The following is a 15,962-nucleotide window of genomic DNA, read 5'->3' on the forward strand; positions in this document are numbered from 1 at the left end:
TTCCCCGAGCTTCAGTTTTCCCCTCTGTAAAATGGAAATCATATAATGCTGGCCCAAAACACCAGACAGCGCCACTAGGAGGCTCAAAGAAGACATTGGTATTAGAGGACTTTACAAAATGCTGCAGAATATAAGTTACACAAAACCATGGAGGATATATGTGAACTATATTGACCATGTTTCTATAGATTTTGGTCTGATGATGAATAAAAACCAGAATTTCTAATGAGAAAGTAGTCTAGAACAGTGGTCTCCCAACCCTTTTGGCACCAGGTACCAATTTCATGAAAGATAATTTTTCCATGTACAGGGATGGGTGTGGGAGATGCATACAACTCACCATGATGTAGAATCAGTGAGAGCTCTGAGCTTGTTTTCCTGTAACTAGACAGTCCCATCTGAGGGTGATGGAAGACAGTGACAGATCATCAGACATTAGATTCTCATAAGGAGCATGTAACTTAGATCCCCGGCATATGCAGTTCACAATAGGGTTTGTGCTCCTATGAGAATCTAATGCCACCACTGATCTGACAGGAGGCGGGCTCAGGCAGTCATGCAAACAATGGGAAGCGGCTGTATGGAGAGATGAAGCTTTGCTGGCTTGCCCACTGCTCTCCTCCTGCTGTGCGGCCTGGTTCCTAGCAGGTCACAGACCCGTACTGGTCCTGTGGCCCAGGGATTGGGGACCCCTGGTCTAGAGGTTAAATTCACAAGAGGATCTTATAAACTGTGGCTTCTTTTTTCTCCACCTTCTTAATTCTCTCCTTATTTAAGTATGATTATTTAAAATATCAAATAGTAAAATATAAACTAACAAATCCCTTCCCTCACATCAATCCTCAATCACTTCTTACTTTATCACTACTAACAATGTCTTGTGTGTCCTTCTAGGAAAAAAGCTTATGACTGCCCCGTAATCATAACTGCACATGCTTCTGCATGTGTCCCCTGTATCGACAGCTATACACCTGCTTTTCTAGGTATCCATTACCGGAGAGGAAAGATCTTATTTTAAATAATCTAAGTTTAAGGCAACATAGTTTTAGATTACTGAAATCTGACAATGCTTTTGGTGGTGATAATTAAATAATAATGCGATTATTATTTATTATCAATAGCAGAGGTGGAAGAGAAAATTAGAAGGTTATTTAATATATTATGGAAGCCAAATCCTGAACTCAAATTGTAGAATAAAACACTGTTGTTTGTTGGTTAATGAAGGGAGAAAATTCAGCACATAAAAGGTGGATATATTTTTGATTCTGGGGATCTGCTTCTGAATAAACTGGAAAGAAAAGCCAATGGATATTTTTTACTGCCTCTAGTTCATTCTCATTTCATAACATGGAGAATCTTATGAGAATCTCAGAAGACAGCTCATAAGAAAGGAGAGGTTTCAGAATTAACAAATTCACTGAATAACTTCTGAAAAATTAAAGCGTATAGACATTTGGAAACAAGACTTTGAGCTTTTAACTAAAGTACTTCAACTGAGAGCATTATCACTTTGGAATCACCCAACAAACTTGAGAACGACCTGAGTCTCTTTTCTTTTGTCCTTAGTGTCCATTTAACTCAAGAAAATAGTAAAGTATAGAAAAATGGACAGTTATTCAGGCCACAACATACCCAGAACTACTTACTAGATATATTCTCATTCATGCTGTAAAAAATTCTCGCTCCTATTCCGTGTACACTAACGTTCTTCTCTGTATCATTTTGATGGCACATATTTCACTGGCTTTATTACACAGCAGATGGCTGGGTCGTTAAAGCCCTCTTCGAGTCCTACACTGTAGGCATTGAAACTTCATAATAATTCATAAGAAATTTTTCATTTTTTCACCTCTGATCTGGAAAGCTCAAGCAGTCCACCACTGTTACATATTTCTCACCTTCTCTTCCTATGTGATTTACAGTAATCATCTTCCTTATTCTCCTCTTACAAATAAAATCATTTCAGATTTTTGAACTTCTCTGTTCCTTTTTTTCTAGTGAATGAGCTATAATACTTCACCATTCTGAGTTCTTTAAAGGTTCTGGACACTTGGTAAAAAGCCCACCGCATACTGAAGGTGATGTCATGGTCTCTGATAAGTACAGGAATTTGCTCAGCTAACTTTGTCTGAACTCCCTGCGGCTTTCACATATGTTATTGAAAAGGCAGCACATTATCTCTTATTAGCAGACAAGATGGTATTGAAATAACTGGAAAAAACTCAAATCCATATAAATGGAAAATTTGACAAAAGAAATACAGTAAATGGCCCTGATGGTTCTCAAGTAACTATACCTCTTTAGAAAAATCACCTTAGGAGCCCAAGTTACCGATAAAAGAAATCTGGGCTTGTACCTAAAGTGAATCATGTTAGAGGAATTAATTTACTTCATCTCAGGCTGAAAGTTTTCAAATGTCATGGTTCATAAATTCTTGTGGCTGGTAGGGCTTTCTGACCATTCTGCCTCCAAAAATAATCACGGAAGGGCACATTTTCCAGGAGAACAGAAAATTTGCCTCTTCAAAATTAATTAAGTCATTTATCATTTCTTCCAAAGGATCAGTCACAGTCTAGAATTACCTGGGAGTGGGGTTACAGATTTGTTCTTTTATGGACAGTTACTGAAATCTAATTGGAGGATTTCTATTTCTAGCAATATGGTAGACCAATTTATCTATAGTCCTTCGTATGTGTGAAATATTGTGAAATTAAAAATCAGCAGGGTAAATTATTGTGGAATACATAAAAGGCTCCGTGGTATAGGGCGGTCTCCAGAAAGTCAGCGGGGATACCTCCCCCTAAGACAGGGCCCTTTCCAGAGGGGCACACCCACACCTTCCTTCTCTTTACCCAATGACTACATGCCTGAAGGGTGAGGGGAGAGAATGTGGTTCCCTGGGCAGACAGTGATTTTCTGAGAGGATAGCTCAGCTCTAAGGTTTCCAGGGGAAAAGGTACTCAAAAATAAAAATAAAAGCCGCCACCACCCCACTCCCACACCCCAAAAGCCAATGGAGGCTGTGGTAAGGTGGAGGATGAGGAGTTTCCACCACTCAGGCTCCCTTTGTCCAACCTTTTCAAACTCAGGAAATACACTTTCCTTTTTGTAGACTTCTCTGGCTTCTTGAAAGTTGGGGGAAGAGTTGGAGGAGGTAAGGGGAAAATAGATGTGGCTGCTGATCCCAAGAACATGTGGTTGAGCATGCAGCTTCTAAAAGCCAGAAACTATCATAAAGCTCCAAACCTTAGCATCAAGCAGAGTCATCTGGAAAGGCTATCTTGACTTCTTAGCCTGGACCTGATGGTTCAGCCTCTACAAGGAATTGTCTGGGCCATGGAAGAGAAGTTCTGCCTTCAACATGAACATTTTGGGGTCCAGTTTGAATGGAAGGAACTTGCCCAGTGAAAATACAGCCTACATTTTTTACTTCTTAACAGCTGCTGAAAGAGAAAGCATCTTCCTGCCTCAACACTTCCCTTGGTACTAAATTCTCATCTTTTGCAGGACAGTATAGGTGAGAAGAAAGAAGCAGGTTAGAGATGGGGCTCCAGGTAGCACTCCTGTGACTGCCTTCTCAGCCAGGTCACCTGCCTTATTAGGAACAGCCTGAGGAATTAGTCTCATTTATGCAAGGAAATACATCTACATGTGGCTATGTCCAGTTAGTGGAAATGTATCCATCTTAACTTCTTGCTTTCCAGCTGCAACTAGGGTGTTGTGTTGGGAGTAGATAAAGTTCTCTAGGCACAGTCAGGCAAAGAGCAGCTGGTCACTTGTCTTTCTCTCCTGTCAGTCTCTAAGATGGATCTGACTGGGTCCCACCTCCTGCCAGCAGTGGTGAACTGGGTAATTTGAGCCAACTTTCCCAGTGAACACAACAAAGAAAGCTGGATGAGGTTAACAACAAACAACAAACCTTCCTAAAAGCACCACACAGCTAACAAGATAGGGAGGAATTTCAGGTTTAAGATGTGAGAAAAGAAATAGATCTAGACATGTGGGCCTCAGTACTAGGGGCCACTTTTACCCAGTTGGAGGGGCTTGTCAATCTAAAACAGGAAGCTAGGAAGCTGAGCAGCGCATTGATGGCCTCATGGAATCAAGAGGCCAGGGCCTCTCTGAGGCCTGGTAAACCACTTTACACTTAGAGTAGGACCCCAAAGAGCTTCAAGCTTGTCCAACCCACCTTATTTTGTTGTTGTTGTTGTTCTGTTTCATTTCGTTTTAGGCTTTTAGCAGCCTGAAGCCATGGTTTTTACTTTCTGTCTCTAGTTATAAGTGGAAAAGAGGGATGAGGAAGGGGCTTTACTGGCCCAACCAGAATCAGAAACTAAGAACCCATGACTGTATTCTCTCCCTTGGACACCACCTGATAGACCCTAGAAGTAAGAGAGAACAAAAAGTAAACTAGTCTGGCTTCATGTCATCTGGGTGATCCAGAAAATCTGAGGCCCCAAAATTGACCCACTATTGCTGATACCCCAGAAAACCTTAAGAAGTTAATTAAAAATTCTCTCTTGAACTCATCATCTGTATTATGATTATCCAAAGTCTCAAATTATCAAATGTCCTGCAATGTTAAATATCACTAATTATATGAAGCACTATTATTTTACGTACCAGTGAAAAAGAAAAAATGCTGTCAACTGTCTCTCCATCTAAGCTTGCTTCAGGAACTAACAAGCAGCTCTACGACTAAGAACAAAATGTTTAGCCTGAAACATGGCACTGGAGATGTTGGAATCATGGAACATGAGGGTTGAATGGAATTCCTTATAAAATAGCCACTATACCTAAGAGATCAGAGGTTATTGTTTTTCCTTTTGACAAATGACTTTCTATAGAAAGGTTATTTTAAAAAAAAACTACACTCAAATAGATAATTCACCAAAACAACAACAACAAAAAACACCACACACACACACACACAGAGAAAGTTCTATAAAAAATCCTATAAAAAATGTTTAGCTGTATTGGTTAGCAAAATGTAAATGAAAGCAATAAAGACACCTTTACTTTGTCATATTAGTAATTACAAAAACAAGTATGTTATCAATGGTGTGGTGAAATTTCATCATTTATAGCATGCTATCAATATAAGGTAAACTGGTATACCATTTTGGTAAAGCCATTGAACACAATGCACACACATCCTTGGCTCAGCAATTTCACTCTTTGGGAATGTATGCCAAGAAAACAATCCAAATTGTAGAAAAAGCACAGACACAAAGTTGCTCACGCAGTGATGGCAGGGAGAAATTAGGACCAAACTTAATGTTCACTAATGGCAAAACGTTGTGGTAAATTAACAAGCTTCTAAGGATTGCAGCCATTAAAAATTATGTTCACAACAATGAGAACACAAGGATACCGGGAGGGGAACATCACACACCGGGGCCTGTCAGGCAGTGGGGGTTAGGGAAGGGAGAGCATTAGGAGAATTACCTAGTGTAGATGACAGGTTCATGGGTGCAGCAAACCACCATGGCACATGTATACCTATGTAACAAACCTGCACATTCTGCACATGTACCCCAGAATTTAAAGTAAAAAAAATAGCATCAATAAAACTCTGACATTGTGGAAAGACACAAAAAAATTATGTTCACAAAGAGTTTATGTTCACAAAAATTATATTCACAATAACACATACATTGTTTATTGTAATAAAAAAGGCAAGAACAATTAAAATTATATGTACAATATGGTCTGAATTGTTCAAATAAGTTTGAAAATGAGCTGAAAAAAACACTAAAAATAAACGTAGCAAAATATGTTTGAGATTAAAGTATCAAAGGATCACAGGTAGGATGTGTTTATTATTCTTGCCACCTTCCATAATGAATACATATTACTTTTTTAAATAGACAAATGTTTTCATTCTAGTTATTTACTGTAAAGATGATACAAAAAAGCAATAAAAGAAGTTTTTATAAAATAATCTCATTCCACCAATCAAACCGTCTCAGTTTTTCTGTGATTGTTTCAATACTGCCTGTGTTTACACACACCTTTGGCATAGATGTAATCAGTTTGAATTAATGAGTAGTTCTCTGAGGATCAGTGCCCTGGAAATGAGACAAGTTATCAAACCCTTTTCCTGCCTAGTCTCCCTACACCGACACACTCTACAACCAGGAAGACAGAAGAACGGTATCCCAGCAGCACTGAGTGACAAGGGGATGGGGTGAGCTCCTGGCTCCTTGCCCCAGCCTCCCAGCTGATCTCCGTGTGACCTTAGCAAGCCATCTAACCACTCGCAGCCTCAGTTTCTCTAATTATTCAATGGGCAAGCAGGGCTGTCCAGAAACCCCTAAAATCTCTTTCAGGTCTAATTTCTGTGACTGTGTGCACATTTGACCCAAAATCTCCAAACAGGTCTCAACTCGAAAAATTTTATACGAATCAAACCTGTTTAAATACAAATGAAAGACGAGCAATGCTTTAAAGGAAATCTCTGCCACAGCAGATCTTCATGTAGAATGTTTCTTATTTCTTATTTTTAATTTTTGTTAAATCTAGACATTGATATATTGCCAGATCAGTCTTGTGCAGGGCCAGGCATTTATAGTTAACATTTCTACACTAAAGCAATAATTAGAACACTGTCTTCCTCACTGAAGCTAAGGGGATCTAAACTAAGGAAAAAGATGAATTAATGAGAAGTCTGAATTATAGTTTCATTTGTAAAGCCTTATTATCTTAAGTTCTTAAATTCATACAGTCATACATTACTCTGAGAAATGCATCGTTAGTCAATTTCCTGGTTATGGGAACATCATAGAGCAAACTTACACAAACCTGGATGGAATAGCCTACACACCTAGGCTATATGGTATGGCCTATTGCCCCTAGGCTACAACTCTGTACAGTATGCTACTGTACTGAACACTGTAGGCAACTGTATCACAATGGTATCTGTATACCTAAATACGCCTAAACATGGAAAAGGTACAGGAAAAATAGAGTATTATAATCTTACAGTTTCACAGTCCCACATGCAGCCCTTCATTGACTGAAATGTCATTACGTAGCACATGACTGTATTTAAATTCCTTGTCCCCCCAAAATAAGGGGGCAAGTATTTCCTGCCTGGCTGGTTTTAATGCAAGGACGTCTCACCCCAGGCTCAGGTATTCCAAAAGAAAAGTTTGAATCAATGTACTCCTATTATAAACTCTTCAAATACCATTAGAGTGACCTGAAAAAGAGTTTCATTCACTTCCCGAGGCAATAACTTCAGCACTGACCAACCTCATTTATAAGGTGCAGTAAGTTACTACTACCCACTAGTGGAACGCAGAGCCTCCTGCTAAACCGGAATGAACCCTGCCCCTCATTTCACCTATGATGCTGCTAATGTGGACCTGGGGTTGCAGACGATAGGGAAGTTCTTACTTTTGAGGGTAGGTGTTAACAGAAGTACAGGTCACCCCGGATTTAACAATTCCATTTTGATCTGTGCTCTCAATTTAAGTCAACACTTTGAGAAGTTTCTCTTAGCTCCTATCAGTCATAGGTAGGACTAATTTTCTATTCTTGCAGACACAGCTGTCCAGTCGTTCCTCAAAACCTTTCCCAAAGGCTGTTTTCCCACGAAGCTAATGAAACTTAAATTCAGAGCCCATCATTTGTCCTCACCAGACCCTTCCAAGGCCTGGGAGGTGCCCTAGCAATGTGCTCCCCTTATCATTTTGTCTTTTCCTTAAAGAGGGCCCATCAAATTACATAAGCACCAAATCCACCTGAACTGAATCCTCCTCTGCCATTTTCCTCCCCGGCTGGTGGTTACCAGGCACTGCCCAAGCAGCAGGCTGGGAAGATCTTGTGGGTAATACAGTTCTGCTACCCACAGTTCTGGTATATAAATCAGCCACACTAGAAAAAGAAGAATTTGAGGTTTCATGCTTCAAAAGATGAACTTAATATAATAACCAGATTAGGATATGAGGTCTGAAAAAAGAGGTATTTATTCTAATTTATGAAATTACTTATATGAAAAGTTCTGCCATGTTAATTATACATGTATTAGTTCCTCTTTATTGAAAAGAATTGAATTACATTAGATAAGGCCTCTATTATATGGCATGATACATAATAACCAATAACCCTTAGAACAGTGGTTCTCAAGCAGCAGTGATTTTGTTTCCAAGGGGATACTTGGCAATGGCTGGAGACATTTTGGGTTGTCACAACTTGGGGAGCAGGCTGGTGTATGGTGCTCCTGGCATCTAGGGGGCAGAGGCCAGGGATGCTGTTAAGCATCCTGTAATGCACAGGACAGCTCCCCACAACAAAAACTTATCTGGCCTATAACATCAACAGCGCCCAGGTTGAGAATCACTGCCTTAAAATAATGGGCACAGGTAGGTAAGGAAGCAAGGATTCTCCCTGCAAACAATAAAACTTTAAACTTTGGAGTGGAATGTATGAGGGCCAAGCTGGCAGGTGGCTCACAGAGAGCCACTGTCTGACTTCAACCACTGCACCATGATAAACAGCAACGAAGCCTCCAGACATTCATTAATCATGGGACTGCAAGGACCCTTGCCAAGACTGGCTACGTGAGGAGGTGGTGGTTTCAGGAGCACCAGGAAAGGCACTTTGCCTCCCCAATTACCTCTGACACCCACTTGTCTGTGCCTGACATCGTCTCATGGTGAACACGGCCTTTCATTCCATAATGAGGCTTAAAGTGCAAAGACCCCTGGAAGAGAGAACACAGTGACCTACATTCATATTCAAGAGAAAGTGACTGATGACAGATTGGTTTTCCCCTGAGACCAGTTTTCATACAGTGAAAGGCTCTGAACAGCTGAAAGTGATGGAGAGGAAGAGCAGATAGCAGGCCCTGATGAGGCCGGGAAGGGGTGAAGAAATGGGCAATAGAGGTCACTAAAATAAGTGTCACCTACCCTAGCGACTCTTTCTGCCTGAGCCTGCAAGGAGGGAAGGATGCAGAGAAAAAAAAAAAAAAAAAAAGTCACATTCTTGGCCTTGAAGAAGATTACAGTCAAGTTCAGCTCAGGTGAAAACACTCCAGGAATGCTTGAAAGAATGGCTGAGATGCAGGGCAGTGCTACCCCACAGCCAGGACAGGAGACCAAGGTCCTTGCCAGCTGTGGGATCATGCTGAACCTCAATTGGTTCTGGGTGATGCCCCCCACCTGACACCTAGCATAGTCCTTGACACAGTAAAATGTTCCAGCAGCACTTGTGTGTTGAGTGAAAGGAAACTATTCCAGAGGAAGATCTATCAAATGCCTAAACTACTCTAAAGACAGTTTGTTTTCCTTGACACCTTTGCCAGAACTATTTCCCTCAATTTGGGAGGAAAGTCTTTGTTAGTTGTCTTTGCCCATCTGAATCCTATTTCATCTTGCAAAGCCCATTTGTTTTCTCTGTAAATTCCTGACAGTTTTTCCCTCTTTTCTTATAAGCACATTCGTCTAGTACTTAGCATATTTTCTATGTATCTTTCATAACGGGCTTACTTACAGAAGAGATTTCAGAGAGGCTTTCAAGTTCACAACAAAAATACTGTAATATAGTTTTTTTAATAAACAATTTAAAAAGGAGGTCTCAGAAATAATTTAGGGAGAAAAAAATCATTGTACCAAGAAGCTGGGATAAAGCTGTTACCAGGAATTTCCAGAGGCCAAGGCAAAAAGATAAACATACAAGGCACATAGAGAGTTCTCAATGTCTGATAAGAGAAAAACCACAGTTCCATGTGGTGAGAGTATTTTTTATGTTAAATTCCAGGAGGAATTTGCTCCTGGCTTTTCATATATGCTGCCCAAGTTGTCATTTTACATGTTTATCTCGTGAACCAGAGTTCTTTAAGACAAAGACTACATTTCCCTGATAAATGCCTATATTGCATTGTAAATACTCAAATATTTGCTAATGGATATGATTTTCTTGCCAGTCTGGATATTCCAGTGCATCTCAAGATCCTGATTATCAGAGTAACAGATTCATCAAATCTCTTAGCAGGAAAACTACTTAATTCTAGTCCTAGGGCCCCAGCCATGGGCAATGATGGGACAAGACTCTCTCACCCCAACACCACTGGTATCAGTTTGGAGTGAGGGGCTGGAAGGTTCAGCTGGCCCTGTCTTCATGCTTCTCTCTCCCTTCCTCCATTGGTTCCTTCCTTGTTTAGAAGGTGTCTTTTCGTCTGTCTGTCTCCAGCACAGATTCTCTGTCCCTTTGAGCATTAGGGCTTTACCTTATTGCCCTTCGATTCCCTGTGATAACTCCATGGAGCTTTACACAAAGAAACTGACTTTTCTAATGCAAGGAAACTGAATTGGAAAGGGGTTCCAGGCAAGACTTCTTACTATTCAGCCCTGCTCCTGGCTGACAAACCCTCAAGCATAGAAGTGTACCCTCAAGTGTAGACGACCAGCCCTTCATGTACCATACAAGTGGTTCAGAAAGGTTAAAATGCAGGTCACTAAAGGAGTTGAAGACTCAAGGGTCAGAAGATATTATATTTTCTCTCCCTTGTTTCTATCTGTACCCCAAAAGTACACTGGGCAACCCTTCAGCAAAAAAGCCTTGTGCACTTAGTAGGTGCTCAGTAAATATCTATTACAATAAGATCATAGCATAGCTACCTTGAACATAGTAGGTACTCAATAAATATCTGTTACATTGAGAACCTCATGACACTTCACCTTTGCACGGGGTAGGTGCTCAATACGTATCTACTCAATTGAAAAGTTTGTAGTATACCTGCTTTTCACATACTAGGTGCTCAATAAGTATCTTTTACGTTAAGGTTATTGTAAGATAGCTGCCTTGCACACAGTAACCTCCCAGTAAATGGCTATTGAACAGTTGCGGACACTCCTCCTTAGAGAACCCAGGCAGGGGTGACATTAATCAACCACCAGGCACAGATCCATGAATGGAAATGCACGTCTCGAGGTAGTGCTTTCCAGAGTGCTGGAGAGGCGCGTGACAGTACGCGGCCGCTGCACTCTTTCCGGACGCTGCTGACCCACTGCTGGCTCCAAGGTATCGATTAGCGATCAGAATCCATTCCCCACCCAGGGGCGGGAAACAGCCGCCTCCTCTGATGGTCATCTCGGGGCCGCACCTGGAACTCCCGCCACAGCCCCCTCCCGGGGCATCCGCCCACCCCGGCTTTACCTACGATTCCAGCGAGTAGCAGGCAGAACAAAAGCAAAAGCCGGTCGGACTTGCGATTGCTTTTCTGATAGACAGCAACCCGGGAGGAGGCTGGGGGAGCCGGCCCAGGACCCAGGACGTCAAACCCGAGCCGCTGCCCTCTCCAGCAGGCTGGGGCTCTGGGTCGCCGAGCGGGGAAAGCGGCGGGGTCCCCCCACTCCCCTTCTCCCAGGGGCTACCGACCGGGAGTGTGGGCGCCTCGGTCGGGTGGCGAGGGAAGAGGGCTCTGTATCAACCCTTGAACAAGGAAGGGAGAGGCTGGAGGGGAGGATAATCGGGGACTGGGGCAGACCCCGCAACTGCGATCAAATCTGAATTCGCAGTGTGAACCGCCCCTCGGCGACCCCAAGCGCTCGGGACTGTCCCCTGGGGTGGGGTCCCCTCGTGGGGCCCGGCCCCTGCGTCCTCCTCCCCTAAACACACCTCAGGGAGCCCAGCTGCAACCTCCCATCCCAAACGGGTCGGGGACAGCACTGGCGCACGGTCCGCGGGCGAGGAGGTCACCCAGGGCAGCCGGGCGGGTCCCGCAGGAGACCCCCGCCGCTCGGACACTCGCTAGTTTGGCAGTGGCTTGGCCTGGGGGGCTTACTGTTAGGGTGAGGTGGGGAGGCAGACAGTGCGAGGAAGTCTCATCTCTTCTCCGCTTCTCCGGAGCCCGCCGAACTCCAAGAGGCGCAGGCGGCGGGAGGAGAAAGCCAGCGGAGGGGGAGCCACTTACCGAGGCAGAACCAGAGAGCGCGACGGCCCGGGCACGAGCCGCCCTTTGTCTGCGACCGCGTCGCCGGCGCGCTCGGCCAGGCCGGTCCCAGCCCTGGCGCGCGGTGAGCTCCCGCGGGCGCCCCGACAGCCCGGCTCGCTGCTCCCGCTCGGGCTCGGGTTCCGGCCCCGGCCCCGGCCCCCGCCTGGGCTGCCGCTGCCGCTGCCGCGGCTCCGCCCCGAGCCGGGCCCCGCCCCCACCCGCTGGGCCCCCACCTGCTGCGGCGGTGGCGCTGGGGAGCCGGGCCCTGGGCGCCGGGGGGCGGCCGCCTCCCGCGCGCCCCGCTCTGCCCTCCCGCAGCCTCCAGGCCGCTCGGCCGCGCGGTCCCGGGGCCCTCCCGGACCCAGCCCCGCGGAGACGAGCTCACCTGGGGAGCCGAGCCCCGTCCGGGGGTAGCCTGGCCTTCCCGGGGCACACGCGGTAGAGCTCCAGTCACTCAGACGCCCGTCCTCACGCCCGCCGGGGGTGGGGGATCCTCGGGCTGCGTCCGGGAGGGAGGGGGCGCCGGGAAGGCGGGAAGCGGGGATACGCCTGAGCCCGGTCGCCGCCCCGCCAGTCCCGCGCTGCTGCAGCCGCTGGGGGCTCGGTGGGAAGGTGGGTGGGGAGAAGGAGCCGGCGGGGACCGGTGGGCTCTGGAACCGGGGAGACCTGCGCGCGCGGGAAGGGGCACCGGGCCGAGGGTCGAGGGGGCGCGGAGCCCACGTGCACCGGTCCCCAGCCGGCCTCAGATTCCGAGCGGGCTGCCTGGGCTGTGAATCTGTGCTGACTGGCATGACTGGAATAAAACTAACAAAAGGGAACCAACACTTTGGGATCCGGAGGAAAGGGACAGGAGAAGCCACTGGCCCCTCACACTGGTAATAACTGGTGCTTCTGTGGTGCCTTCAGCGAGCCCAAAGCTGTGGGCACCAATGAGGGGCGTCACTGAACGCGGTGAGTCCCGTTGGAATGGTTAAGGCGCTGCTTTTCGAGGCATAGAAAAGTCTGATAACCTAAATATCGTATAATGAGGTCGCTAGTGGCTTTAGCTGCCCATGAGCTCTCTCCTCTCCCAACTCCCAAAGCCTTCCTAGTGAGACCTGCGTTTTGGCACTTTAATAAGGTCTGCTGTGTACTGCGCTTATTCCCTCTTCGTCCCCCACCTCTACCCCCAGAGCCTAATGCAATTCCAGGCGCTTAATAATTGTTGCAAGAATTCGCTGTCGAAGTTCAGCGTGGGCGAAAACATAAAAATGAAGGATTGTGGGATCATATTGGAAAATGCACTAAAGGTTTGCACAGTGATGGTGGTATGAAGGGTAATGAATGTTAGTTGCCATTAGTACCTGGTTGTGCTGCGACTCCTATGTGTGCAGGTAGTAGGTTTAGGAATATATGCTAAGTTAGAGACCGCAGTTATCAGGACCTTCATTAACCTCAGATAATAGTTAGGGATAAGGAAGTAGTGTGTAGCAAGCAAGTGTCTGTACATCTGTGGTAAGATTCCAATGTGTCTTCCCCAAAGAGAACATTTTAACATTTTGCCTCCTTGATTTTCATTACAACTATTACCAATTCAGCAAGTAGGCATAAATATGAAATGTTTTGTGTTGATTTTTTTCATTTTTATAACATCTCTTCTATGAAGGAAGAATAAGAGGCCCAAGGCTGCTCATTTAATCCAAAAGAAGCAGAAGGACAAATGTCTCACCACTTTAAACCCACTAAGTGCAAAGTGAAGATATGGTGAGTCCGAATGAAGAGACTGACCCCCAAGAACACCTGGAAAGCTCAGAGTCCCTTCCAGCGTGGTTTTTTGTTTTGTTTTGTTTTGTTTTTGTTTTTGTTTTTGTTTTAAATCTCTTTGTCTTAAGTCTGGAAGCTGCTCTTGAGAGCAATGTGCTTGTCCACGCGAGATAATTTATCTCTTCCATTTGGCAACTGGGAAAATGTAATTTTCTCTGTGTGATGAGCATGAGTGAGTGGTTCATGCATAGTGAATGGCCATCCTCCAAATCGTGGGACAAGAGACTGTGAAATATGCATGTTTAATATCAGTGCCCATTACCGTACAATAGCAGGGGAATGAACAAGAAGCGAGTATCTGTCTGGGGCTCTCCGCTGTCGGGTAGTGGTGTTCTCCTGTTCTCCTTGCTGCTATCAGGAAACAAGTTATTTCTTATTTTTACCCCATAGGGAAGACTCCTAAAGAAACAGCTGGCTGAAGTCAGTGTCAATCACTAGAAAATAGAGGCACAGAATTTTGGAGTTGGGAAGTTCACCAGGTCATTCTGTTTTAAGACTATTTTTCTGGGAGAAAAAAAAAATGAGCCAGCGTTTCCTTACTGCCTGTGACTAGACACCAGAAGCTGTGACTCGGTGGCTAGGCCAGGGGTGCCCACATCTACAGTGGCCCTGGAGGATATGGGGGCAGGGGGTGCTGCATAGAGCAAAAAAGTGCCCTGTCTGCCTTGCTTAGGGTATTTTGGTATAATTTTCAAAAATGTTGTGCTGGCTGACTTTGTCTCCCATGGCACCCATTTTTGACTTAGACCTAGGTAGAGGAGGGGAGCAACTTCGATGATTAAACAGATTCCTGACCCTACCCTTTCTGTTCCCAGGAGGAGTTGGCATCGGGGCCAGTGACTTTGCATGTGGCCTCTCTTCCGGGGGTAAGCACTGGCCATGTTTGAGGAACCCACTGTATCATGGCCTCTAGATGAGGGGGTACCCTCAGCAGCCAGGTGCCCCTCTCCCTCTTGGGTTGCTTCTTTCTTGGGAGAGGACTGACTTTTTTTCTCCTTGTCTCTATTTATCTACCCATTTCTCTCTCCTTCCATTCCTCCCTCCCTCTCCCTCTCCCTTTCCTTTCCTCCCTCTCTTTTCTCATAGGTCCAGCCTGTCCAGCTATGAAGATGAGACAGGCCTGGGCTGTTCTCATAGAGTGGGATCTAGGGCCTAGGAATTTGAAATCACACTTTCTTCATTCTTTTTTCTGGAAATGCCTTTCCTCACCACAAGAGAGATGAGATCCAAGATGCGGGATTGACTTGATTGAAGGAAGTGATGAGCTGTGTGAGTTGCTTGTTCTAGCTATAAACTAGTGATTCCATACTTGCATGCTTCTGAGAATCACCTAGGAAAGCTATACGTCCATGGAGAAAAAGAAACAATAGGTGACTACAGTGGCCCACTTACCAGCATCTGTCCCTGTCTCTCATATTCTGCCTTCCCTCCTTGTCTTATATTGTTTGTGCTGCTATAACAGAATACCCAAGACTGGGTAATTTATAATGAACAGAAATGTATTTCCCTCAGTTCTGGAGGCTGGGAATCCAAGATCAAGGCAATGGCAGGTTTGGTCTCTGGTGAGGGTCAGGTATCTGCTTCCAAGATGGTGCTTCATGGCTGCATCCTCTGGAGGGGAGGAATGCTATGTCCTCACGTGGCATAAGGCAGAAGGGCAAGAGGGCTGAATACTGCATGAGGCCTCTTTCTGGTTGGGCACAGTGGCTCACACCTGTAATCCTAGCACTTTGGGAGGCCGAGGCGGGCAGATTGCCTGAGCTCAGCAGTTCAAGACCAGCCTGGGCAACATGGGCAACATGTCTCTAGTAAAATACAAAAAATTAGCCAGGCACGGTGGCGCACACCTATAGTTCCAGCTACTCAGGAGGCTGAGGCCGGAGAATCGCTTGAGCCTGGGAGGTGGAGGTTGCAGTGAGCTGAGATCCCGCCACTGCACTGTAGCCTGGGCAACAGAGCAAAATTCTGTCTCAAGAAAAAAAAAAAGTCACCCTCCACTTGTGTACACGATCTCACTCCTCTCACTTTTGTAAGGACTTCTCTCTGTAAACATGCCTCTCTCTGTTTGATCACCAGTTTTGCCTTAATGCCAGGTCCTAAGCAGTAACTTTCAAATATAGTTTAATGTCTCCCATCTTTAAAAAAATAAAACAAAACAAAAATACTCTTTTGACCCCATTCTCCCCCAGCTGCTGCCTCAACTCTCTTCTCCCCT

General features: G+C 45.2%; 1 protein-coding gene across 2 annotated transcripts in view; it reads right to left on the reverse strand.

The window, feature by feature from the left end:
- MAPK4 (mitogen-activated protein kinase 4) overlaps positions 1-12,421 on the reverse strand; it is a 175,603-nt gene extending 163,182 nt beyond the window's left edge. The window contains exon 1 of one of the 2 annotated variants that reach the window (XM_037982284.2): positions 12,330-12,421. The gene's annotated coding sequence lies outside the window, so the exon portion shown is untranslated. Of the gene's footprint in view, positions 1-11,923; positions 12,089-12,329 lie in introns of those variants that run through there. The other variant, XM_007974002.3, reaches the window with a different exon arrangement.
- Between the last annotated feature and the right edge of the window lie 3,541 nt (positions 12,422-15,962).

The sequence above is a fragment of the Chlorocebus sabaeus genome, chromosome 18 (assembly GCF_047675955.1).
Source record: "Chlorocebus sabaeus isolate Y175 chromosome 18, mChlSab1.0.hap1, whole genome shotgun sequence".
Taxonomy (NCBI): Eukaryota; Metazoa; Chordata; class Mammalia; order Primates; family Cercopithecidae; genus Chlorocebus; species Chlorocebus sabaeus.